General features: G+C 36.5%; 2 non-coding genes and 6 pseudogenes across 2 annotated transcripts; all 8 read right to left on the bottom strand.

Annotated features, from left to right (window-relative positions):
- Positions 1-3808: 3808 nt before the first annotated feature.
- Positions 3809-3977, bottom strand: LOC136077451 (U2 spliceosomal RNA; annotated as a pseudogene).
- Positions 3978-4150: 173 nt separating this feature from the next.
- Positions 4151-4342, bottom strand: LOC136077227 (U2 spliceosomal RNA). The gene has a single exon (XR_010636947.1). It is a non-coding gene; the product is annotated as a U2 spliceosomal RNA (small nuclear RNA).
- A 174-nt stretch (positions 4343-4516) lies between these two features.
- On the bottom strand, positions 4517-4722 carry LOC136077378 (U2 spliceosomal RNA; annotated as a pseudogene).
- A 5309-nt stretch (positions 4723-10031) lies between these two features.
- Positions 10032-10200, bottom strand: LOC136077450 (U2 spliceosomal RNA; annotated as a pseudogene).
- Positions 10201-10373: 173 nt separating this feature from the next.
- Positions 10374-10565, bottom strand: LOC136077226 (U2 spliceosomal RNA). The gene has a single exon (XR_010636946.1). It is a non-coding gene; the product is annotated as a U2 spliceosomal RNA (small nuclear RNA).
- Positions 10566-10738: 173 nt separating this feature from the next.
- On the bottom strand, positions 10739-10913 carry LOC136077385 (U2 spliceosomal RNA; annotated as a pseudogene).
- Positions 10914-22688: 11775 nt separating this feature from the next.
- LOC136077579 (U2 spliceosomal RNA) lies at positions 22689-22841 on the bottom strand (annotated as a pseudogene).
- Positions 22842-23015: 174 nt separating this feature from the next.
- On the bottom strand, positions 23016-23205 carry LOC124812892 (U2 spliceosomal RNA; annotated as a pseudogene).
- Between the last annotated feature and the right edge of the window lie 4298 nt (positions 23206-27503).

Below are 27503 nucleotides of genomic sequence, written 5' to 3'. Positions count from 1 at the left end.
CGCTTTGCCAAAGGTAAGCTGATATTTCTTTTTTAATCGTTTTGGCGGTGGTTTCATTAATTGGGAAGCCGTTGGCCACGAACCATACCTTGGAGAGTGCAAGAGTGTTTACAAAAACACCCTTGCATCTTAAAGATATGTTCCGGTATCTAAAGCTTTTGATTTTCTTTTTAAAGCTCTCAACGGCTTTCTGCCAATTAATGCTTGCGGTAAAAGCAAGGTCAGTGTGGAAGGTTATTCCTAATACTTTGATACCTGATGCGTTGCACCAGGTTATGTTAAATAGCTTTTGATTTAACACTCTGGCCATGTTTTCATAGTGTATGTAATTGAATCCGCCTAACGCCAGAGCCTTGGTCTTGTTTTTATTAATATTTGATCCCGAGGCTTCCTCGAAGTCATCTAGCGTTTTAAAAACGCATTCGATGGACTTCGGGTTCCTCAGGAAAATAGTGGTGTCATCAGCGTATTGCATTACTTTTAGTTTATTTTTTGTTCTCGGCAGAGGAATGCCGTCCACATCAGGATTGTTTCTGATGTCTAGGGCCAGCGATTCCACTGCCAGGCAGTATAGCATGAGGGAGATGGGATCGCCTTGGCGAACTCCTCTGCTGATACTGAAGGGCTTACTCAAATAGCCGTTGTTTATTATAATTGAATGGGAGTTTTTCATGGTTTGCGTTATTGCTGTTATAAAATTTTTTTTCAGGTTAAATTTTTCCAAAGTTCAAAAAAGAAAATTTCTATCAATTTTGTCAAATGCTTTTTCCTGGTCGATTGTAATCAGTACACTATCTATGTTCTTTTCGTTAGTGTACTGTATTAGGTCTCTGACCAGGAAAAGATTGGAGAAGATATTTCTTTCCGGTACCGAGCACGTTTGAGACGGTCCGAGAATTTTATCAAGTACCTTTGACAACCTCAAGGCGAGGGCTTTAGTGATTTTTTTGTAATCCGCGCACAGCAGGGATATTGGTCTCCAGTTTTGCAGCGCCGTCAGATCACCCTCTTTTGGAAGGAGACTAATCAGCGCCGTTCTCTGCGACCACGACAGCTCGTTATTTACATCGAAGACATTACCGTTCATGAGATCGGTAAGTTCTTCTCCGTAAATATCCCAGCATTCTTGATAGAACGCTGCCGGGAGGCCGTCTATCCCTGGTGTTTTGCCTTTGTTTAGGGACATGGCAGCGTTGTAAAGCTCCTCGCTGCTAAAGGGAATGTTTAAAAAAGCATTTTGGTCGTCCGTAAGGGATGTTTTAATGTTTGCCAAAAATGTACTTTGCTTTTCTTTATTGAGAGGTTTTGTTTTGTAAAGGTTTTTATAAAATTTTCTAATTGTTTTTAGTATTTTGACGGTGTCCGTGTGAACGGTGTCACCGTCTTTTATTTCTCTTATAATCTTTTTTTTTTGGTTGTTTTTTTCCATTTGGAAGAGAGCCTTGGAAGGTTTTTCGCCTTCCTCTGCGAGAGTTTGTTTCGTCCTCACGAACACGCCCCCGTCGCAAAGGAGTTCTTGAAGCTCAGATTTTAGGTCTTCAAGTGTTTCCAAGTCTCTCTCCTGTTTTTGATTTTCTTCGTCAATTTTTTGTCGCAAATTTATTTGTTTAGTTTTTAGTTGGCGCTTTTTCGCTTTTGACGCTTCTATAGCAATCGACTTTATGCGGGACTTTGTGATGTCCCACCATTGATTGCTATTAGAGTAATATAATTTTTTCGTTTTTTCTTCTTCAAAATCTTTTTTTAACTTTTCTTTGAAAGCGCGGTCGCTTAAGAGACTAACATTCAAGTGCCAGTAGCCCGGGCCTCTCTCTTTTATTTTTTCAAGTTTAAGAGTGCAGCCGAAGGCTTTGTGGTCACTGATCTTGTTTTCTATAATCGCGCATTCGCTGTCACTTGAGATTGTCAAAGGTACATAAATTCTGTCAATTCTACTTTTGAAACTTTGATCTAATTTTTCGTATGTAAATTCAATTTTATTTGGGTTAATTTTCCTGTATATATCAACCAAATCGAATTTTTCGCAAAAAAAATTCAATTTGGCTTTACCTAGAGTGTTGTTTTTATTAAATAGGTCACCCCCTTCCCTGTCTAGTTGTGGGTTTTCAACCATGTTGAAGTCTCCCGTTAGGATCATATAATCGGATCCACGCGCGTGTTTTCCAATTTGTTTAAAAAAATTTTCCTTTTGTTGCGGATCATTGGGTCTGTATAAATTAATTATTCTGATTACAAAATTTTTCAGTTTTAAATTTGTAGCAAGAATTCTCCCGTTTTCATCTTGTGTAATTTCGTTAAAAATAATTTCTTTTTTGGTTAAAATGGCCACACCGCGCTCTTTTTGGTTCCCATTATTCCAAAGAGAACTTTCTTGAGTTTGGTGTTTCCATTCATTCGACCATTTCAAATGATTTTGTTCGGAACTATGCGTTTCTTGTAAGCATATTACGTCATAGTCCGAATTATTTAGAAATCGAAAAATTTTGTTTCTTTTGGTCTCAGTTTGGAGACCATTTACATTTAGCGTGAGAATTCTTACGTACATTTTTTTTTAAAACAGCAAAAAAAACATTTAAATTAAAATTTGAAGTTAAAAAAATTTTCAAAAGACATGAATTAGGTTTTCAAACGCGCGCATATCAATAAAGTAAAGAAAAAAATAGTAAATAACAAAAAAATAAATTACCCTGATCCCAAGGTACCATCTTTTTCTTTATTAACTCGCTTCGTTTGTTCCTCGTTTTCGGCTGTTTTATGTGTTTTTCGCTTTTTGTTTTTAGTTTTGTTTTTCTTTGTTATGAAGGGTGTATCGTTTAAAACCGTGGAGTCGTCAGAGTCATGGGTGCTCTGCATATCGTCGGGGTCTTCGTTTGTTTGGTTAGTTTCTTCGGGTTTGTTCTTTGGTTCTTGTGGGTTTATATGGAGTGTACTTGTTGATGGGGTTGGTGGTGTTGGTTCAACATTATTTGGAGGAGCTGTTGTTTGGGGAATTTCCATTAGGGTTTTGACTTGTGGTGGTGGTGGAGACGGTGCTGCAGTGTTTTTCTTGGCTTACGTCGAAGTAGATGGTGTTTCGGGATGTTGCGCCTTTGGTGTTTCCTTTCGTTGTTCTTTCCTTTCTTGTCCGTTATGGAGCAGTCTTATCTTGTACCCCATAACTTCCAAGCTGGTGGGCATTGGTTTCCGCATGTTCTCCATGACTGCCACGAGAATTCCGGTGAAGTAAAGTTTTCCCTTCAGCGTCGTTCTCATGACAAGTTTGGTCAAAACATGCCGTCCATAGCCTAACTGTTCGAAAATATTTCCGACTTTGAGTTCTTTACTCTCAATTGGGAGTCCGAACACAGAAACATGCATTAGTGTGCTCGGTTCCCTTTCGGGGTTAGACTTTTGGAACAAGTAATGAGTACCGCCAATAGTGAGTCCCTTCTCAAGTAGGAAGTTTCTCGCTTGGTCGGTTTTCATCACAATTTCCATAACTCTGTTGTAACGGATAAACTGGAAACCTTCAAGATGGTCATCCAGGTTTGCTTCCTCTAATGCCGCTAACACATCGTAGGAAGATATTCGTTTTCCGATTACGGTAAGAAGGGTTCTCGATAATTGCTTTTTAAAGGTGTTACTAATACTTTGGGTGGTTACGCTTGCGTACGATTTTTTCGGATTTTCGGGTAGGGCTTCCGCGTCCCTTATTTTTCGGTGGTTCTGCTGGTCCGCATCATCTTCATCCTCATCGGTGCTGTAGCTCGGCTCGAATTCGTCGTGAAACGGTAGAACGCCAGTTTGCACTACTTCCATTTTCTCTAATAAATTTTTGACTTGTTCCGGTGACGTCATCATCCAGTAAAAACAATCAAAAACTAATTTCTATATTAAAAAAACAACCAAATCACTATATTCACTTTAGAAATCGCTGCCTCGGCCAAAATCAAGAACAGATACTACACTTGATCTTAGCCATTAGGCCGAGAAGCGATAACTGAACACAGCAGACATAGTCGGACTGACGCCGTCTTCAACAATGTACTTGTGGTTTGAATTAGAACGTCTAATCATTTTCGTCGTCGTCATCATCAGCAGCATCATCAGCAGCAGCAGCTGAGACCATTAGCGATGTTAGACACTCTGAAAGTGAAGATATTTTCTTTTTTATAACTGGGCCGCGCTCAGCAGTTGTGCAAAGCCGAAGCAACCCGTGGTCAGGGCAAGGTAAACCTATGATCCCATGACCTTATGCCAAAAATCAGATTAATATATGAGCCGGACTGTGCCGGCGTACCAGATATTAAACTGATAAGAACAGATACTACACTTGATCTTAGCCATTAGGCCGAGAAGCGATAACTGAACACTGCAGACATAGTCGGACTGACGCCGTCTTCAACAATGTACTTGTGGTTTGAATTAGAACGTCTAATCATTTTCGTCGTCGTCATCATCAGCAGCATCATCAGCAGCAGCAGCTGAGACCATTAGCGATGTTAGACACTCTGAAAGTGAAGATATTTTCTTTTTTCCAATCTGGGCCGCGCTCAGCAGTAGTGCAAAGCCGAGGCAACCCGTGGTCAGGGCAAGGTAAACCTATGATCCCATGACCTAATACCAAAAATCAGAATAATATATGAGCCGGACTGTGCCGGCGTACCAGATATTAAACTGATAAGAACAGATTTTTTTTTTTTTTTTTTTTAACATAATTACATATATTTCATTAATAAATATTTACAACAGGGGACAATATACAATGAGGGGGGGGGGGAGATTTTTTTAAATATTATTTATTTTTCCTTTGCTTTTCTAAGACAGTATTTTGCTTCTGTTTTTTATTTTTTATTTTTATTTAAAACTATTGTGGCTCTAGGAAACAAAACGAAAATCGAAAAGTCGAAAAACGAAAAAAAATCGAAATTAAACCACAACAGGTTTTTTAAAGAAATTTTAAAGAATAAAATATTTCCGAGTTTAAAATATATATGCCTGGCTATTACCCTAGGCTGTTATAAAAAATACACACATCCATCATTGCCACCAAGCTTTGCAGGACATGTTCGTGATTATTCCGTGAGGTTTAAAATATATTGTGCTGGCCATTAAGCCTCGCATTTATAAAATATACGCATGTCCGTCGCACCCACAGGGGCTGCTGGGGATATGCTTTTTCGTAAGAAAAAAAAAAAATATACTTATTTAAAACATGGTTGAAAACCCTTTTTCTATAACAAGAAATTAAAATTTCCGTTATTTTTTTCACTGATGGCACCGTTTATTGAAAATATTTCGTGGAATTTTTCCACATTATTTTCTCTTAGGTGTTTGTTGTATATTGTTTTCCATATAGCTTTAATTTCGGCTTTTATACCCTCTACAATTCTTGCAGAGGGTATAACTTTGTTCTCTTTAACCTTCATGTTTCTTGCCCACCATAACCGTGAAGTTATTACGTGGGCAAGAGTGGTTGCAATTTTTGCGGTGTTGTCTTTCTTTGGCAAATGTTCCGTATTTGTTTGAAAGACAGCCCGAACAATGTTAAAATTTTCTTGTGGAATTAGTTTTTCATATGTGTTTTTGAAAGCCTTCCACACTGATCGAGCTTTCTTGCAGTGGATAAAAGGGTGACGTGTGTTTTCGAGTGATCCGCATGTTTTACAGTTTGCGTTACCGCGCCCTCTGTTTTTCCTCCAACTCTGTAATTTTTCCAGAGTTGGGAGTGAGTTCGTTAGTGCTCTCCAGAGGGTGTTTTTATTAGGGCCACTGGCATAGGACACGAAACTTCGTTCCCATATTTTTTTCCATGGAAGAGCTTTTTGAAGTTTTGTATCCCATGCAGTTTGGATTTTCAGCAAGTTTGGGTTTTTATTTGCTTTAGCGAGATGCGCGCGAAAATTTTTGGCGCTTTTACATTTAATTTCAAGGATTTGCTCGTTCGCTTTAATTGTTTCAATCACGTCTTTATAGTAAAAAGGAATTTCGCCTATTGCTTTTGGGAAGTTGTTACTTGTGAGGAACAACCATTGTGGGCATTTGATTCGCGCGTGTTTCGTCAGATGATGCGCCAGATAGTATTTTTGGATGAAACAAGACTCGTGGCAGTTTTCTTGTTCTTTAATTTTGAATAAGTGTTTTGTTCGCAGGGCTAGGCATTGCATTTTAGTGTCAAGGATGCCTAGTCCTCCTTTATCAATTGGTAAATTTAAAATGTCGCTTTTGATGGGTTGCGCGTATTCGCTTTGCCAAAGGTAAGCTGATATTTCTTTTTTAATCGTTTTGGCGGTGGTTTCATTAATTGGGAAGCCGTTGGCCACGAACCATACCTTGGAGAGTGCAAGAGTGTTTACAAAAACACCCTTGCATCTTAAAGATATGTTCCGGTATCTAAAGCTTTTGATTTTCTTTTTAAAGCTCTCAACGGCTTTCTGCCAATTAATGCTTGCGGTAAAAGCAAGGTCAGTGTGGAAGGTTATTCCTAATACTTTGATACCTGATGCGTTGCACCAGGTTATGTTAAATAGCTTTTGATTTAACACTCTGGCCATGTTTTCATAGTGTATGTAATTGAATCCGCCTAACGCCAGAGCCTTGGTCTTGTTTTTATTAATATTTGATCCCGAGGCTTCCTCGAAGTCATCTAGCGTTTTAAAAACGCATTCGATGGACTTCGGGTTCCTCAGGAAAATAGTGGTGTCATCAGCGTATTGCATTACTTTTAGTTTATTTTTTGTTCTCGGCAGAGGAATGCCGTCCACATCAGGATTGTTTCTGATGTCTAGGGCCAGCGATTCCACTGCCAGGCAGTATAGCATGAGGGAGATGGGATCGCCTTGGCGAACTCCTCTGCTGATACTGAAGGGCTTACTCAAATAGCCGTTGTTTATTATAATTGAATGGGAGTTTTTCATGGTTTGCGTTATTGCTGTTATAAAATTTTTTTTCAGGTTAAATTTTTCCAAAGTTCAAAAAAGAAAATTTCTATCAATTTTGTCAAATGCTTTTTCCTGGTCGATTGTAATCAGTACACTATCTATGTTCTTTTCGTTAGTGTACTGTATTAGGTCTCTGACCAGGAAAAGATTGGAGAAGATATTTCTTTCCGGTACCGAGCACGTTTGAGACGGTCCGAGAATTTTATCAAGTACCTTTGACAACCTCAAGGCGAGGGCTTTAGTGATTTTTTTGTAATCCGCGCACAGCAGGGATATTGGTCTCCAGTTTTGCAGCGCCGTCAGATCACCCTCTTTTGGAAGGAGACTAATCAGCGCCGTTCTCTGCGACCACGACAGCTCGTTATTTACATCGAAGACATTACCGTTCATGAGATCGGTAAGTTCTTCTCCGTAAATATCCCAGCATTCTTGATAGAACGCTGCCGGGAGGCCGTCTATCCCTGGTGTTTTGCCTTTGTTTAGGGACATGGCAGCGTTGTAAAGCTCCTCGCTGCTAAAGGGAATGTTTAAAAAAGCATTTTGGTCGTCCGTAAGGGATGTTTTAATGTTTGCCAAAAATGTACTTTGCTTTTCTTTATTGAGAGGTTTTGTTTTGTAAAGGTTTTTATAAAATTTTCTAATTGTTTTTAGTATTTTGACGGTGTCCGTGTGAACGGTGTCACCGTCTTTTATTTCTCTTATAATCTTTTTTTTTTGGTTGTTTTTTTCCATTTGGAAGAGAGCCTTGGAAGGTTTTTCGCCTTCCTCTGCGAGAGTTTGTTTCGTCCTCACGAACACGCCCCCGTCGCAAAGGAGTTCTTGAAGCTCAGATTTTAGGTCTTCAAGTGTTTCCAAGTCTCTCTCCTGTTTTTGATTTTCTTCGTCAATTTTTTGTCGCAAATTTATTTGTTTAGTTTTTAGTTGGCGCTTTTTCGCTTTTGACGCTTCTATAGCAATCGACTTTATGCGGGACTTTGTGATGTCCCACCATTGATTGCTATTAGAGTAATATAATTTTTTCGTTTTTTCTTCTTCAAAATCTTTTTTTAACTTTTCTTTGAAAGCGCGGTCGCTTAAGAGACTAACATTCAAGTGCCAGTAGCCCGGGCCTCTCTCTTTTATTTTTTCAAGTTTAAGAGTGCAGCCGAAGGCTTTGTGGTCACTGATCTTGTTTTCTATAATCGCGCATTCGCTGTCACTTGAGATTGTCAAAGGTACATAAATTCTGTCAATTCTACTTTTGAAACTTTGATCTAATTTTTCGTATGTAAATTCAATTTTATTTGGGTTAATTTTCCTGTATATATCAACCAAATCGAATTTTTCGCAAAAAAAATTCAATTTGGCTTTACCTAGAGTGTTGTTTTTATTAAATAGGTCACCCCCTTCCCTGTCTAGTTGTGGGTTTTCAACCATGTTGAAGTCTCCCGTTAGGATCATATAATCGGATCCACGCGCGTGTTTTCCAATTTGTTTAAAAAAATTTTCCTTTTGTTGCGGATCATTGGGTCTGTATAAATTAATTATTCTGATTACAAAATTTTTCAGTTTTAAATTTGTAGCAAGAATTCTCCCGTTTTCATCTTGTGTAATTTCGTTAAAAATAATTTCTTTTTTGGTTAAAATGGCCACACCGCGCTCTTTTTGGTTCCCATTATTCCAAAGAGAACTTTCTTGAGTTTGGTGTTTCCATTCATTCGACCATTTCAAATGATTTTGTTCGGAACTATGCGTTTCTTGTAAGCATATTACGTCATAGTCCGAATTATTTAGAAATCGAAAAATTTTGTTTCTTTTGGTCTCAGTTTGGAGACCATTTACATTTAGCGTGAGAATTCTTACGTACATTTTTTTTTAAAACAGCAAAAAAAACATTTAAATTAAAATTTGAAGTTAAAAAAATTTTCAAAAGACATGAATTAGGTTTTCAAACGCGCGCATATCAATAAAGTAAAGAAAAAAATAGTAAATAACAAAAAAATAAATTACCCTGATCCCAAGGTACCATCTTTTTCTTTATTAACTCGCTTCGTTTGTTCCTCGTTTTCGGCTGTTTTATGTGTTTTTCGCTTTTTGTTTTTAGTTTTGTTTTTCTTTGTTATGAAGGGTGTATCGTTTAAAACCGTGGAGTCGTCAGAGTCATGGGTGCTCTGCATATCGTCGGGGTCTTCGTTTGTTTGGTTAGTTTCTTCGGGTTTGTTCTTTGGTTCTTGTGGGTTTATATGGAGTGTACTTGTTGATGGGGTTGGTGGTGTTGGTTCAACATTATTTGGAGGAGCTGTTGTTTGGGGAATTTCCATTAGGGTTTCGACTTGTGGTGGTGGTGGAGACGGTGCTGCAGTGTTTTTCTTGGCTTCCGTCGAAGTAGATGGTGTTTCGGGATGTTGCGCCTTTGGTGTTTCCTTTCGTTGTTCTTTCCTTTCTTGTCCGTTATGGAGCAGTCTTATCTTGTACCCCATAACTTCCAAGCTGGTGGGCATTGGTTTCCGCATGTTCTCCATGACTGCCACGAGAATTCCGGTGAAGTAAAGTTTTCCCTTCAGCGTCGTTCTCATGACAAGTTTGGTCAAAACATGCCGTCCATAGCCTAACTGTTCGAAAATATTTCCGACTTTGAGTTCTTTACTCTCAATTGGGAGTCCGAACACAGAAACATGCATTAGTGTGCTCGGTTCCCTTTCGGGGTTAGACTTTTGGAACAAGTAATGAGTACCGCCAATAGTGAGTCCCTTCTCAAGTAGGAAGTTTCTCGCTTGGTCGGTTTTCATCACAATTTCCATAACTCTGTTGTAACGGATAAACTGGAAACCTTCAAGATGGTCATCCAGGTTTGCTTCCTCTAATGCCGCTAACACATCGTAGGAAGATATTCGTTTTCCGATTACGGTAAGAAGGGTTCTCGATAATTGCTTTTTAAAGGTGTTACTAATACTTTGGGTGGTTACGCTTGCGTACGATTTTTTCGGATTTTCGGGTAGGGCTTCCGCGTCCCTTATTTTTCGGTGGTTCTGCTGGTCCGCATCATCTTCATCCTCATCGGTGCTGTAGCTCGGCTCGAATTCGTCGTGAAACGGTAGAACGCCAGTTTGCACTACTTCCATTTTCTCTAATAAATTTTTGACTTGTTCCGGTGACGTCATCATCCAGTAAAAACAATCAAAAACTAATTTCTATATTAAAAAAACAACCAAATCACTATATTCACTTTAGAAATCGCTGCCTCGGCCAAAATCAAGAACAGATACTACACTTGATCTTAGCCATTAGGCCGAGAAGCGATAACTGAACACAGCAGACATAGTCGGACTGACGCCGTCTTCAACAATGTACTTGTGGTTTGAATTAGAACGTCTAATCATTTTCGTCGTCGTCATCATCAGCAGCATCATCAGCAGCAGCAGCTGAGACCATTAGCGATGTTAGACACTCTGAAAGTGAAGATATTTTCTTTTTTATAACTGGGCCGCGCTCAGCAGTTGTGCAAAGCCGAAGCAACCCGTGGTCAGGGCAAGGTAAACCTATGATCCCATGACCTTATGCCAAAAATCAGATTAATATATGAGCCGGACTGTGCCGGCGTACCAGATATTAAACTGATAAGAACAGATACTACACTTGATCTTAGCCATTAGGCCGAGAAGCGATAACTGAACACTGCAGACATAGTCGGACTGACGCCGTCTTCAACAATGTACTTGTGGTTTGAATTAGAACGTCTAATCATTTTCGTCGTCGTCATCATCAGCAGCATCATCAGCAGCAGCAGCTGAGACCATTAGCGATGTTAGACACTCTGAAAGTGAAGATATTTTCTTTTTTCCAACTGGGCCGCGCTCAGCAGTTGTGCAAAGCCGAGGCAACCCGTGGTCAGGGCAAGGTAAACCTATGATCCCATGACCTAATGCCAAAAATCAGATTAATATATGAGCCGGACTGTGCCGGCGTACCAGATATTAAACTGATAAGAACAGATACTTTTTTTTTTTTTTTTATTTTTTTTTATTTTTTTTTATTTTTAATTTTTTTTGTATATTTTTATTCGTTTTTTTATTTATATATTTTTGTTTGGTTATCAAGTGTTAATAAAGTAACTCTTGGATGTGACATTTTAACCTTATAACGGTTTTGTTTATATTTATTTGTTTTTTGATAATTATTTTAGTCATTATTATTAATATTATTGTTAATTTGTTATTTTTTTATTTTTTAATGGTTTTGCCATGACCTAGAACGAAAAAACGATGAACGAAAAAACGAAAAAACGAAAAAGCGAAATATCGAAAGATGTCGAGATCATAAAACCATATTTTAGAAATTAAATCGTAATTCTTTATTGCTATCTTTACTAAGAACGTTATTAATTGAAAAGGTTTCATGAAAGCCTCTAATGTTATTTTGTCTTAGGTATTTATTGTATTTAAGTGACCATAGATATTTTATTTCTTTTTTTATACTTTCTATTATTTTTATTGATGGTATTTTTTTATTTTCTTTAGTTAATGAGTTCCTGGCTCTCCATAATTCAGTGGTAATGATATTCGTAATTGTAGTTATAATTTTAGCTACGTTACTTTGTTTGGAGAGATCTTCTATATTGATTTGGAAAAGTGCATGAACGATGTTAAATTTTTTCGTTGGTAGTAGACCCTCGTATATTCCTCGGAAGGCTCTCCACACGCTTCTGGCTTTCCTACATGATATAAAGGTGTGTAAAGTGTTTTCAGTTTGATTGCATTCTTTGCATTTATTGTCTCCTCTTCCTCTGTTTTTACGCCAACTTTGTAGCTTCTCAAGTGTTGGTAAGCTGTCAGTAAGTATTCTCCATTGTGTGTTTTGACATGGTCCTTGGGCGTAGGAGTTGAAAGACCGTTTCCAGATAGTTTTCCAAGGTAAACTTCTCTGCAATTTCACCTCCCACATATTTTCGATTTTTTTGATGTTGGCATTTTCTCTGGCTTTAAGTATGTGATTGTATATGCTTTTTGTTTTCTTATTTGGTAACGTGAATATTTTGTCGTCAAGTTTTAATTTTTTTATTACATCTGCATAGTAGAAAGGGATACTGTTTAGTGATTTCGGAAATTTCTTTGATGTAAGAAATTGCCATTGTGGATATTTTTCATTTGCAAAGTTGGTTAGAGGGTAAGCGAGAAAATAGTTTTGTAAATAGTATAGATGGTGAGGATTTTCACATTTTTTGATGCTAAGTGTATGCTTTAGACGAAGGGATAAGCTTTGTTTTTCAACATCTAGTATTGCTAGCCCTCCTTTGTCAGTTGGGAGATAAAAAATGTCTCTTTTGATTGGTTCTGCATGTTGGCTTTGCCATAAATATTTGGATGTTTCTTTTTTAATTTTTTTGGATGAGGTTTCAGATATTGGGAATATATTGGCTATGAACCAAATTTTAGAAAGAGCGAGGGTATTCATGAATATCGCCTTGCATCTCAGGGATACGTTCCTATATTTGAAGTTTTTGACTTTTATAGTATATTTATTTATTGCTTTCGACCAGTTTATGATGGATGAGTATGCCAGATCTGTATGGAAATATGTACCTAAAATGTTTAGGCCAGTTGTGTTGGTCCAGACAATATTGTAATTTTTTTGGTTTAGTGTTTTAATTGTATTTTCGTATTCCATGTAATTGAAACCTCCTAAGGCTAAAGCTTTTGTTTTGGTCTTGTTTATGTTTGAGGCAGATACTTCTTCAAAGAAATTTAGAACTTTAAAGATTTCTGATATAGAGTTAGTATCTCTTGCAAACATGACTGTGTCATCTGCGTATTGCATTAGTTTTAAATTTGTTTTGCTACCTGGAAGTGGTATTCCATCTATTTTGGTGTTGTTTCGAATTTCGTTTGCTAGAGGTTCTACAGCTAAACAGTAGAGCATTAGTGAGATAGGATCTCCTTGTCTAACACCTCTGCTGACATCAAAGGAAGTGCTCATAATTCCATTGTTAAGGATTATTGACTGATTGTTATTAAGTGTATTTTTAATGGCATTGACAAAATTGTCTCCAAGATTAAACTTCTCCAGAGTAGAGAAGATAAAGTTTTGGTCAATTTTGTCGAATGCTTTTTCTTGGTCTATTGTTATGAGTAGGGCTTTTAAATTTTTTTCATTGGTGTAGTGAATCAAATCCCTAGCGAGGAATATATTGCTAAAGATATTGCGGCCTGGAACAGAGCAGGTCTGAGAGGATCCAATGATGATGTTTAACACTCTGGATAGTCTGATTGCAAGAGCTTTTGTTATGACTTTGTAGTCAGCACAAAGGAGTGAAATTGGTCGCCAGTTTTTAAGCTCTGACAGGTCTCCACCTTTCGGAAGAAGACTTATCAGGGCTGTTCTCTGTGACCAGGATAACTCGCCGTGTTTTTCAAAGATGTTCAGGTTAGCAATCTTGGTTAGTTCGTCTCCATAGATATCCCAATACTCTTGATATAGTTCGGCTGGTAGGCCGTCTATGCCTGGTGTTTTTCCTTTATTTAAAAGTTTTGCAGCATTGTAGAGCTCTGAATTGGTGAAATAGTTGTTCAGATCCTTGTTTTGGTCTTCACTCAGGGTTGTGTTTATGTTGTTAAGATACTTTTTTTGTTTTTCTTGGTTTAACCGCGGACTTTCATAGAGTGTTTTGTAGAAATTTCTTATTATGCTAAGGATTTTTTTTGGGTCGGTATAGAGAGTTTCACCCTCTTTTATTTCTTTGATTGTTTTTTTGTTTTGATTTTGTTTTTCGAGATGAAATAGCATTTTTGAGGGTCTTTCTCCGTCTTCGATAATTTGTTGTTTTGTTCTCACAAAGACACCGTTATTTAATGTTAGCTCTTTTAGTTTAGTTTTTAGTGTATTAATTTTATTTATATCTTTAGGTCTTTTTTTTTTTTCAGTCTCTAGCTCTTGCTCAACGCTGAGTTTTTGCTGTTTTGCATTTTTTTGTTTAAGGGATGAGAAGTATATTGCTTTTTCTTTAATATTTGTTTTAACTATGTCCCACCATTGGTTGTGATTGGCATAATTATATTTTAAGGTTTTTAACATTTCAAAGTCCTTTTTTAGCTCTTTCTTAAATAAGGGGTCATTAAGAAGATTGATGTTGAGGTGCCAATAACCCTGACCTCTTTTGTTAGTTGGCTTTATAATGTGTTGACTAAGAAATACTTTGTGGTCGCTTAAGTGTGTGTTTATGATTTTGCATGTTGGTTTGTCTTCTTCTCTTAAGTTTGTATATATTCTGTCTATACGACTTCTATAGGACTTGTCGCTTTTCTCATATGAGTATTCTCGCCTTAAAGGATTTAGAGTCCTATATACGTCTTTTAGGTTGTACTTTTCGGATAGATTTTTTAGATTTTTTTTACCCAGGGTATTGTTTTTGTTTAAAAGATCACCACCGTCTCTGTCGAGTTGTGGGTCCTCTACCATATTGAAGTCACCTAATAGAAACATCATATCACAGATTTTAGTGTGTCTATCTAATTGCTCAAAAAAGGATTCTTTTTCTTGGGGGTTATTTGGCCAATAGATATTTATAATTCTTATTTTAGTTTTGTATAAGGTTATGGTTGCAGCACTAATCCTGCCGTTGTTATCATAAGTACATTCTTTAAACGTTGTGTCTTTTCCTGAGAAAATCGCTACACCTCGCTCTCTAGTTGTTCCGTTGTTCCATATCGACGATCCCCCAGTTTTATTTTTCCACTCTTCTGCCCAGTTTTCAGTTTTTTCTGGAGAGCCGTGGGTTTCTTGAATGCATGATACGTCACATCCTACTGTGCTTAAGAAGTTAAAAATATTGTACCGTTTCTGGTCATCATTTAGACCATTTACATTTAAAGTAATTATTCGTACAGCCATTTCTATTTTGTATTTTTATTTGATTTTTAATTTTATATTTTTATTTGTTTTTTTTTTTTTTTTGTTTTGTATTTTTATTTTTGTTTTATTATTTTTATTATATATATATATATTTTAAATGCCCACTAACTCTTTTCAGATGTTAGTGTTAGCATGTTTAAACGTTTTGAGTCTGTAAGTTTGTTTTCTTCTAAACTAGTTTTTCTTTTTTTATTCTTATCGTGGTTTTCCACCTTATTCCATTGGTTCGGGTTTTCATCTATTGGATCCATTGGGCTTTCAGAGTCCTGACCGTCATCCTCCATTAGATTATTTGGAACAATTCCCTGTTGGTTTTTAGAAGGTTCTTTACTCTGTATGGATTGTTCCATAGTTTTTGCATCTATTATGTTAACTGTTATATTTTTTAGTTCATTTGCTGACAAAGGGGTTACATTACATTGTGCTGTTGCAGAATCTGCAACGTTTTCATCTCTAGCTATTTCCACATTACTGTTGAGACCTTCACTAGTTAGATGTATGTTTGTTTCGTTATCTTTATCATCTTTCTTTTCAATTTGGTTTTTTTTCTTGGGTGTATACCCAGTTTGCCCAGTATGAATTACTTTAACACGGTATCCTTTTAGATTTATTTTAATTGGTATTGGTTTGGGCATGTCTTCCAAAACGACTAAAACAATACCAGTGTTGTATTTTATTTTATTTTTTGTTGATTCTTTTATTAAAGGTCTTGTGGATATATGCTTACCATATCCAAGGGTTTCTAGCTCTTTACCAACACCAATATCAGTGCACTCAAGGGGAAGCCCGAAGATTGAGATTGTTCTCCTTGGGGTTGCTGGTGTTCTGTTAGGTTTTGACCCATAAAGGCGATAGTGCTGCCCTTTAATATTTAGTCCTCTTTCATAGAGGATATTTTTAGATGAGTCTGTTTTCATTAATATCTCGGCCATGTATCCCTTACGAATAATTTGAAGTCCTTCGAGATGAATGTCCAGACCTTGTTCTTCTAAAGCTTTAAATATATCTCCTACATCGCACGGGGTATTTAAGGAACATAGCAGAGTATTTTTCAGTGGTTTTAAATGATTATTTTCGCCTGTAGCGACTTGAGCATAGCTCTTAGTGGAAAAAGATTCTCCTAAGAGAGTATCAACATTAGAAATTTTATCCATGTTAACCATCTAAAACCTAAGAGTTTTAGGAAGGCAACCCGTGGCTGGGGCACGGTTTTTATAAAATCCTATACTAACCTACAAAAACTATACTACACTATACTAAAGGCCAGTAGACCAATAATTATAAAAGCTGTCTCGCGCTAAAACCAGTAGATCTTAGCCATTAGGCCGAGAAGCGATAACTGAACACTGCAGACATAGTCGGACTGACGCCGTCTTCAACAATGTACTTGTGGTTTGAATTAGAACGTCTAATCATTTTCGTCGTTGTCATCATCAGCAGCATCATCAGCAGCAGCAGCTGAGACCATTAGCGATGTTAGACACTCTGAAAGTGAAGATATTTTCTTTTTTCCAATCTGGGTTGCCACTGCTTATAACGGTGTCGGTATTATTTGTATTTTGTTGTTGTTGACGATGATCGTTAAAATCATTGCCGTCGAAATCCTCTGTTTCCTCAGATTTTGTGTACATTGTACGAACAAGATGACCTCTGACGTGTATATAATCCGGTATGGGTTTGTACAATTCGTTAAAAATTGCAACAAGAATTCCAGAGTAATGCGGCGTTCTTTTTTTTTGGAGTGCTTTTCATAACTGGTTTTGTTTTGTAAGCTTTTCCATACCCCTCGTCTTCGAGAAATGATGCAAGTTGCATGGTTTTTGCTTCTAAAAAAAGCTTAAACACCGAAACATGTATCCTCTTAACAAAAGTGCGATCGTTTGTCGAAGGTATAAACCGTTGGTGCAAATTTCGTATATTTAAACCTGTCTCAATCAGTTTTAATTTTGCTTCATTTGTTTTCGGTGTAACTTCAATATTTGAACTTCGATTAATTAGTTGTAATCCTTCGATGTCTTTATTGATATTTGCTTCTTTGAAAGCGATTAAAATTTTGTTGATAGTAAATCGTGCTTGGGTACGGCTAAGGAAAGTACGATATAGTGCTGGTTTTTCACCTTTTCCGGCTTGTCGGGTTGACTACAGAGTTAACTTTCCGTCAAGGGCGTTCCACAACGGTCGGTACGTATTCTTGGCTTTTCTTCGCTAAATGTTTTCGACGAACCACAACGGTCCGGAAGTTTGAATTTGGATAATCTGGATCACGATCGTCATCATCTTCGACGGAGCTGTAGGACGGAACATACTTCTCGACTGATTCTTGCGAATACGAGCGATTACGTGCTGCCTCCATCTTCAGGCGAGTGATCCTTACTGATTTTAGAATTGTATCTTCTTTCGACGATGATTGCATAACAAATCCATCGCCCATTGCTATCTAAATTAGAAAACTGAAGAAAAAGACTTTATTAGCATTTAAAGCAGTTCAAAAACCACTGTCCCGGCTAAAGACTAAGATACTTGATCTTGGCCATTAGGCCGAGAAGCGATAAGATAAGAACAAATACTTTTTTTATTTTATAATTACATATATTTTATTAATAAATATTTACAACAGTGAACTATTTACAATGAGGGGGAAAGATTTTTTTAATGTCATTATAATTTTCTTTGCTTTTTTGAGACAGTATTTTGTTTCTTCATTTTTTATTTATGAAAATTTAGCAAAAATTATTTTATTTATTTAAAACTGTTGTGGTTATAGAAAAAAAACGAAAATCGAAAAGTCGAAAACCAAAAAAATTAATCGAAATGAAACCACAACAGGTTTTTAATAAAAGTATATAGAACAAAATATTTACGAGTTTATAATAAATATGCCTGGCTATTACACCCCAGGCTGTTATATAAAATACACACATCCATCATTGCCTCAGGGCTTTGCAGGACATGTTGGTGTTTTTCTCGTCATGTTTAAAATATATAGTGCTGGCCATTAAGCCTCGCATTTATAAAATATACGCATGTCCGTCGCACCCACAGGGGCTGCTGGGGACTTGCTTTTCGTTTATAAATAAAAATAATGTTAATCGTTTGGTTGAAAACCGTTAATTATAAGAGAAGAGTTAGATTCAGAATAATTTTATCGCTAATAGCATTGTTTATAGAAAACATGTTGTGGAATTTTTCCACGTTGTTTTGTCTTTAGTATTTGTTATAGTTTATTTTCCATATATTTCTAATATCTTTTTTGATCCTCTCTGCAATTCTTGCCAAGGGTATATTTTTGTTTTCCTTAAGTTTCACGTTTCTGGCCCACCATAACCGCGACGTTATCAAGTCAGCCAGAGTCAATGGAATTTTCGCAGTGTAGTCTTTCTTTGACAAGTGCTCGATGTTTGTTAGAAAGATCGAATGGACAGTATTAAATTTTTTTGTTGATAAAAGTCTTTCGTACGTTGGTATAAAGGCCTTCCACACAGACCTAGCCTTTTTGCAGTTGATAAAAGGTGCATTGTTTTTTCCACTGCGCCGCAGGATTTACAATTATTGTTTCCGCGGCCTCTGTTTTTCCTCCAACTCTGAATTTTTTCAAGAGTCGGAAGTGAGTAAGTTAAGGCTCTCCAGAGGGTGTTTTTGCTGGGTCCGATGGCGTGAGATACAAAGCTTTTCTCCAATATTTTTTGCCATGGAAGATTTTTTTGTAGCATTTTATCCCATGCCCTTTGTATTTTTATTAAATTTAAGTTTTCGTCAGCTTTGGTGACAAACGCGCGTATATTTTATGCGCTTCTAGGTTTAATTTCTAAAATTTTGTCATCGCACTTAATGTTCTTAATGACGTCTTTATAGTAAAATGGGAGTTCGTTTAAAGATTTTAGGAAGTAGTTTCTTGTAAGAAACAACCATTGCGGGTAGTTTGTTCGCGCGTGTTTAGCTAGATGATGAGCAAATAATAGTTTTAAATAAAGCATGACTCGTGATTGTTTTTTGTTCATTTATTTGGAGTATATGTTTTGTTCGGAAATCTAAACCTTGCTTCTTTGTGTCAAGAATGCCCAGTCCTCCTTTCTTTATTGGTAGATTTAAGATGTCGCTTTTTATGGGCCGTTGGCCACCAACCACACCTAAGAGAGTGCAAGAGTATAAACAAAAGTACTCTTGCACCTTAGAGATATGTTTCGGTATCTAAAACTATTGATTTTTTTTCTAAAGTTTTCAACGGCTTCCTACCAATTTGCACTAGCGGTGTAGGCTAGGTCATTGTGGAAGGTAATACCAAAAATTTAATGCCTGAGGCGTTGCACCAGTTAATATCAAACAGCTTTTAATTTAGTATTCTGGTCGTGTTTTCATAGTGGATGTGGTTAAATCTACCTAACGCCAGACCATTGGTTTTGCTTTGTTAATATTTGATCCTGAGGCTTCCTCGAAATCGTCTAGCGTTTTGAAAACGCTTTGGATCGATTTCGGGTTCCTCAGGAAAATATTGTGGTGTCGTCAGCGTACTGCATTACTTTTAAATTGTTTTTTGTGCAAGGCAGGGGAATGCCATCTATGTCAGGGTTGTTTCTGACTTCTAGAGCGAGGGTTTCCACTGCCAGGCAATAAAGCATGAGTGAAATAGGGTCGCTTTGACAAACACCTCGTTTACACCCAAAGGTTTACTCATGTATCCGTTGTTAATTATTATTGATTTAGAATTTTTCATTGATTGCATAATTGCTGTTATAAATTTTTTACCCAAGTTGAATTTTTTTAGTCTTTCAAACAAAAATTTCTGTCAATTTTATCAAATGCTTTTTCCTGGTCGATTGTAATCAGTACACTATCTAAGTTTTTTTCGTTAGTGTACTGTATTAGGTCTCTGACCAGGAAAATGTTAGAGAAAATATTTCTTACCGGTACCGAGCATGTTTGCGATGGTCCGAGAATTTTTTCTCGTACCTTAGACAACCTCAAGGCGAGGCCTTAAGTGATTATTTTATAATCCGCGCACAGCAGGGATATTGGTCTCTAGTATTGCAGCGCCGTCAGGTCACCTGTTTTGCCTTTTAAAAGGAGACTAATCAGCGCCGTCCTCTGCGACCACAACAGCTCGTTATTTACATTAAAGACAATACCGTTCTTAAGATAGGTAAGTTCTTCTCCGTAAATATCCTAGCATTCTTGATAGAGTTCTGCCGGGAGGCCGTCTATCACTGCTGTTTTGCCTTTGTTTAAAGACACTGCAGCGTTATAAAGCTCCTCGCCGCTAAAGGGAATATTTAAAGACGCGTTTTGGTTATCCGCGAGGGATGTTATTATGTTTGCTAAAAATTTGCTCTGATTTTCTTTATTGAGATTTTTTGTTTCATAAAGGTTTTTACAGAAATTTTTAATTGCTTATAATATTTTGACGGTGTCCGTGTGAACGGTGTCACCGTCTTTTATTTCTCTTATATTTTTTTCTTTTGGTTATTCTTTTTCATATGGAAGAGAGCCTTGGAAGGTTTTTCGCCCTCTTCTGCTAGGGTTTGTTTAGTTCTTACGAACACGCCACTGTCGCAGAGGAGTTCTTGAAGCTCTGATCTCAGATCCTCGAGCTTTTCCAAGTCTCTCTTTTGATTTTGGTTTTCCTCATCGATTTGTTTTTGTAAAGATTTCTGTTTTAGCTTTATTTGGCGCTTATTGGATTTTGACGCCTCAATAGCAATCAATTTTATGCGGGATTTTGTGATGTCCCACCATTGATTGGCACTGGAGTAACTATGTTTCTAAGTTTTTGCCAATTCAAAATCCTTTTTCAGTTTCGCTTTAAAGGCGAAATCGCTTAATAGACTACCATTTAAGTGCCAGTAGCTTGGGCCTCTTTCATTCACCTTCTCAAGTTTTAGAGTACTGCCGAAGACTTTATGGTTATTAATTTTGTTTTCTATTAAATCGCATTCGCAATATCTTGAGATTGTCAAAGGTACATAAATTCTGTCTATTCTGCTTTTGAAAGTTTTCTCCTGTTTTTCATAGGTGAAATCATTTTAATTTAGGTTAACATATCTATAAATATCAACCATCTCGAACTTTTCGCGAAAAAAGTTCAAGTTGGCTTTACCTAAAGTAATGTTTTTCTTATGTGAATCACCCCCTTCCCTGTCTAACTTAGGGTTTTTAACCATATTAAAAGCCCCCGCGAGGATCATATATTTTGATCCGCGCGCATGTTTTCTCATTTGTTAAAAAAATTTTTTTTTTGTGTTGTTGGTCATTTGGCCCGTATATAATGATTATTCTTAGATTGCAATTTTTAAAAGTAAAATTGGCTGCACGAATTCTCCTACAGTCGTCTTGTGTGACTTCGTTAGAAATAATATATTCTTTTGTTAGAATGAAGACACCTCGCTCTCTATGGTTTTTATTATTCTATAGGGAGCTCCCGTTAGTTTGGTGTTTCCATTCATTTATCCAATAAGTGTTATTTTCTTCGGTACTATGCGTTTCTTGCAAGCATATTACATCATATTCCGAATATTTAAGAAATTGAAATATTTTGTTTCTTTTGGTCTCAGTTTGGAGACCATTTACATTTAGGGTCGGAATTCTTACATCTATTTATAATCAAAATTAAAAAGTAAGAAAAAGGTAACAATTAGTTTAAAAATGCGCGCATTTGTTCAAAATATATAGTTAAATGATAGATAAATATAAAAATCATATTACTGTTATTATGTTCAGTCTTTCGTAGATCTTTTGATGTTCTTGTTTTTTTGATAGTTCTGCGCAGTTTTTCTTTTTTTCTGTAATTTAATATCTTGCTGGTCGTCTTCCATTTGGGAATCTTCGTTTTCTTCTTCCGCGATGTTCTTCATTTCACTGTCTGTATGAATTTCGATAGTATGATTTTCATTGGTAATGGGGTTTACTTTCGTTAAATCATTTTCTATTTGGTTCGAGGTTTCATTTATTGGATTTAGTAGAGGTTGTTCAATGGTGGTTTTTGCGGTTTCCTTAGTTGGTTCGGTTGTATCAAGTATTGGCTGTTCAATTATAGGTATCAGTTGTTCGGATGTATTAAGCATAGGTTGAATAGAACTATGGCTTTCGGAGGATGTTGGTGGAGCTTGCGGATTATCTTTTGGTGTAGGGTTTACATTTTCTTGAAGTGGTATTTGGGCAGATTTAGGTTGTACAGGTGGTGATATCGGTTGACCGTTGTGCTTCGTTCTGATAGGATATCCTATTACGTTCATGCTGACCGGCGTCGGGCACGGCATGTTTTCCATAACCGCCACGAAGATACCTGTATAGTATTTCGTTCCACTAACAGATGTTTTTCTCATGACAGGTTTTGCGTAAAATGCCTGCCGTAGCCCAACTGTTCAAAAACGGTGACAATCTTTAGGTTTTTATGCTCAATCGGGAGGCCGAACACAGAAACGTGAGTGACTTCGCTCGGCTCCCGATTGGGGTTTGATTGTTGGAAAAAATGATGAAGGCCGCACACATTGAGTCCCCTCTCTAACAACAGGTTCTTCGTAGAGTCCGTCTTCATCACAATCTCCAAAAGGGTGTTTCCACGAAGTAGTTGAATTCATTCGAGTTCACGTGCCAAGTGTACAGCTTCAAGAGCACTAATGATTTGGTCAATATCAATACGCTTTCGCAGTCTAGCAATTTGGGTTTTTGGGAGATTCTTCTTGTGGGCGCATTAGGTGGTTACGTTGGCGTAGGTTTTTTGATAATTTTGAGTAGAGCTTCCGCGTCCCTTAATACTTGGTTCCTCTTTCGGTCCGAATCGTTTTCGGATTCGTCGTCGGTGCTGTAGGGTGATAGAATCGATACAATTTCATCGCCATTTCCAGTTGCTGTTTTCGTCATTCTTTCGATGAAACATTCAGCGGTACTTTTGATATTTGAGACCATTTCGTTAAAAAACCAATAATCACAGAACTCCTTATTAAACCACTAATAACTAACTTTTTCCACTTTCAAAATCGTTGTCTCGGCTAAAATCACGAACAGATACTACACTCGATCTTAGCCATTAGGCCGAGAAGCGATAACTGAACACTCCAGACATAGTCGGACTGACGCCGTCTTCAACAATGTAGTTGTGGTTTAAATTAGTACGTCAAATCATTTTCGTCGTCGTCATCATCAGCAGCATCATCATCAGCAGCAGCTGAGACCATTAGCGATGTTAGACACTCTGAAAGTCAAGAATTTTTCTTATTTTTAATCTGAGCCGCGCTCAGCAGTAGTGCAGCGCCGAGGCAACCCGTGGTCAGGGCAAGGTAAACCTATGATCCCATGACCTAATGCCAAAAATCAGAATAATATATAAGCCGGACTGTGCCGGCGTACCAGATATTAAACTGTTAAGAACAGTCACTTTTTTTTTTTTTTACTAACCAACTAGAGTGACCTGCAGCTGCATCCAGGATTACACAGGGCCCTAGATGGCGGTGTTATTTAGGAGCCGAGACTCCATATTTTGTCCTATTTATGGGTTTTTTAGCCCATTTAAGGGTTGTATGGCCCATTTAAGGGTTTGTTTATGCCCATTTAAGGGTTTAGTTGCCACTCAGCTGAAACTGAGCAGCTACAACTTAATGGTTTATCTCTATTTAACGTCCGGAGTGGACGGAACGCACTGAAATTTCCGGACGTAGAAGGAGACACTAAATAAGCGACTACGCCAAGAACCTCTATCGACTGTCACGGTTTCGATCTTGTGCTGCTTCTGCTTTCTAACAACACCGAAACCAATTGAGAGATGGTCCGGAGGCGAAATAAGAACAGATACTTTCTTTTTTTTGTTTTTGTAATAACATATATTTCATTAATAATTATTTACAACAGGGGACAATTTACAATAAGGGGGGAGAGATTTATTTTGATATCATTAGTTTTTCCTTTTATTCTTTTTATAGTATTTTGTTTCTGCTTTTTTTTTTTTTATATAAAACTGTTGTGGCTATTGGAAACAAAACGAAAATCAAAAAGTCGAAAAACGAAAGAAAATCGAAATTAAACCACAACAGGTTTTTTAACGAAATTAAATAGAATAAAATATTTCCGAGTTTAAAATAAATATGCCCGGCTATTACCCTAGGCTGTTATAAAAATACACACATCCATTATTGCCACCGGGCTTTGCAGGACATATTCGTGATTTTTCCGTGAGGTTTAAAATATATTGTGCTGGCTATTAAGCCTCGCATTTATAAAATATACACATGTCCGTCGTACTCACAGGGGCTGCTGGGGACATGCTTATTCGTTTAAAAAAAAAATTAAATTAACTTTTTTTAAAATATGGTTGAAAACCCTTTTTCTATAACAAGAAATTTATATATTTGTTATTATTTTCACTGATAGCGGCGTTTATTGAAAACATTTTGTGGAATTTTTCCACATTATTTTCTCTTACGCGTTTGTTAAACATTGTTTTTCATATAGCTTTAATTTCGGCTTTTATACCCTCTACAATTCTTGCAGAGGGTATAACTTTGTTTTCTTTAACCTTCATGCTTCTTGCCCACCATAACCGTGAAGTTATTACGTGGGCAAGAGTGGTTGCAATTTTTGCGGTGTTGTCTTTCTTTGGCAAATGTTCCGTATTTGTTTGAAAGACAGCCCGAACAATGTTAAAATTTTCTTGAGGAATTACTTTTTCATAGGTGTTTTTAAAAGCCTTCCACACTGATCGAGCTTTCTTGCAGTGGATAAAAGGGTGAAGTGTGTTTTCGAGTGATCCGCATGTTTTACAGTTTGCGTTTCCGCGCCCTCTGTTTTTCCTCTAACTCTGTAATTTTTTCAGAGTTGGGAGTGAGTTTGTTAGTACTCTCCAGAGGGTGTTTTTATTAGGGCCACTGGCATAGGACACGAAACTTTATTCTTAAATTTTTTTCCATGGAAGAGATTTTTGAAGTTTTGTATCCCATGCAGTTTGGATTTTAAACAAGTTTGGGTTTTCATTTGTTTTAGCGAGATGCGCGCAAAATATTTTTGCCCTTTCAGATTTAATTTCAAAGATTTGCTCGTTCGCTTTAATTGTTTCAATCACGTCTTTATAGTAAAAAGGAATTTCGCCTAATGCTTTTGGGAAGTTGTTACTCGTGAGGAACAACCATTGTGGGCATTTGATTCGCGCGTGTTTCGCCAGACAATGCGCCAGATAGTATTTTTGGATGAAACAAGACTCGTGGCAGTTTTCTTATTCTTTAATTTTGAATAAGTGTTTTGTTCGGAGGGCTAGGCATTGCATTTTAGTGTCAAGGATGCCTAGTCCTCCTTTATCAATTGGTAAATTTAAAATGTCGCTTTTGATGGGTTGCGCGTATACGCTTTGCCAAAGGTACGCTGATATTTCTTTTTTAATCGTTTTGACAGTGGATTCATTAATTGGGAAGCCGTTGGCCACGAACCATACCTTGGATAGTTTTGGTGTTATATTGACTAAAGATTAACTTTTAAACCATTATTAGATTTTATTTTAAATTTTCCATAGTGATTCAACAACTATAAGAAAATAAAATTCTCTAAAGATATTTTGTTCAATTGACGAGATTTATTAGAATCATCTATTTTACAGACTGAGGGTTTTTACTTAGTTACTTAGTTGTAGAAAATAAAATTTGGGGTTATATTATAACACCATACAATTGTGCATAAAGGAACCAAAAAGGAACTGCAAAAGGGCATTACAAACCAACTGGGCATACTGACTTTGAATATATTTGATATTTATTAAACGTTATTAAATTTGATTTGAAATTTTTCATAACGGTCCCATTTTTATTCATCTGACGAGAATAACCAGAATCATCTTATTTACAGACTGATGGTTTTCACTTATTTACTTAGTTTTGGAAAATAAAATTTGGGGTTATATTATAGTTACGCCATACAAATATGCATAAAAGTGTCATGGAATCCAAATCATACAACATTTAGAAGTTATTGTATAATTTACAGACCGGTCAGTAAATTACTGCAAAAGGGCATTAAAATCTGACATAATTATTCAGAATGATCTATTTAACAGACAGAAGATTCTTCATTAAAGTTAAAATTTATTTTTTAATGAAAACAATATACAGAGCAAATGAACATTCCGAAATTTGGAGTATTTACAACTGCAATAGGCAGGTATAACAGCAGAAATTATATCTAAAAATATAATTATAAGAAACACAGATACACAATAACGTGTTAAACATGTTTTGTTAATTTATTTTAAAAATATACAAATTAAAAACATTTAAAACGAAATAAGTATAAAATAAAAACTTACTCTTTAAGATTAATTACGTGAACCTATGAAAACGCCTAAGATAAAAAAAATGAAAATTACATAGAAAAATGTTTTTGTTTTAAAACTTATTTCTTGGCTTTTAGTGAATGATTGGAAGTGGCAAGTTTCAGTAACAAAACAAACTAATAATTATTTTTAACAATAGACATCATCAAGAAGGTAAGCCAAGTTGCAAAACATCACAACAATAACATCACAGTCACAAAACACACAGATCCTGTGGCACTATACGTTCCTAAATCACACTAGTGTCACTAAGTAATGCGTTAACTTTTAACCTAAACTAGTGATAATCCTGAAAAGCTTAAAGGTGGCTCTATTTGCAGATGACATAAGAAACAAATGGATTTCAATCATCTTGTTTTAGAACTGACTTGCTATTTGTTGTTACAGAATGGTACTACATAGCATTACAAAGAGGTGGTTAGGCAAATTCTACTGCTCTGGATAACAAAGTCTTTCGATAAAGTCTGACATGATGGACTTACACATCTTTTTGCAATTTTTTAAATCGTCTGTTAATTGTTATCTATCTATATAAACTTCGTCTTGGCTCTTCCAGTAACTTTCAACTTTAAAAGTAGTTACTTTCTGATGCTTGCTCTACCCCTACTTCTATCCACAATAGTGAAATTGTTCCCAATCAAATTACTGTTTTTGTACCTTCTGATTTAATTTTGAAAATTGCTAATGATGACTTTTCATGCTCAGTTACCCCAACTTCTAATGCATAGATCTGTTTAGGAAATGGTTCTAAAAACTTTCTTATTAAAACGCAACTTAATCAAGAGAATCTTCCAGTTTCCAATTTGGATACTACCTATCTGGTGATTTCACCTATCAAATAAAGAAATTTTAATTTGTAATATGTAACTGACGATAGGTAGATGACTCCATGAGTCATCTACCCTTCGTCTTCTAGGATTAACTCTTACTTCCAATCTTTCTTGGAAATTGTATATCAAATCCATTGCAAAATTAGCATCTGCTAAGGTTGCATCTCTTTATCGAGCTCAACACTTTCTTACTCCGGATTTTATTCTTTATCTCCATAAATCTCAGATCCTTACTAGTATGGATTACTGTTGCCCTATCTGGGGCGGATCCTCCAATGTCCTTTCTCTTTCAGACAAGGTTCAAAAATGCATTGTAAACATAGTTGGACCTGCTCTTGCAGCCAACCTCAAACCATTATCACATCATTGTAATGTTGCTTCTCTTTCTCTTTTCTATAAATATTATAATGATCACTGCTCTAATGAGCTAGCGTCTCTTGTACCATATACTAAAGTTCATTGTTGTGTTACTTGTCATTCAATTAAGTCTCATCCTTTTAATGTGATTGAAATTGTAATAATGTTGCAAAGACAAATAAGTTTCGGAAAAAAAAAATCAAAAATAAA

The sequence above is a fragment of the Hydra vulgaris genome, chromosome 02, assembly GCF_038396675.1.
Source record: "Hydra vulgaris chromosome 02, alternate assembly HydraT2T_AEP".
Lineage (NCBI taxonomy): Eukaryota > Metazoa > Cnidaria > Hydrozoa > Anthoathecata > Hydridae > Hydra > Hydra vulgaris.
The sequence above is the reverse complement of the archived record's forward strand: the minus strand, read 5'-3'. Positions and strand labels throughout refer to the sequence as shown.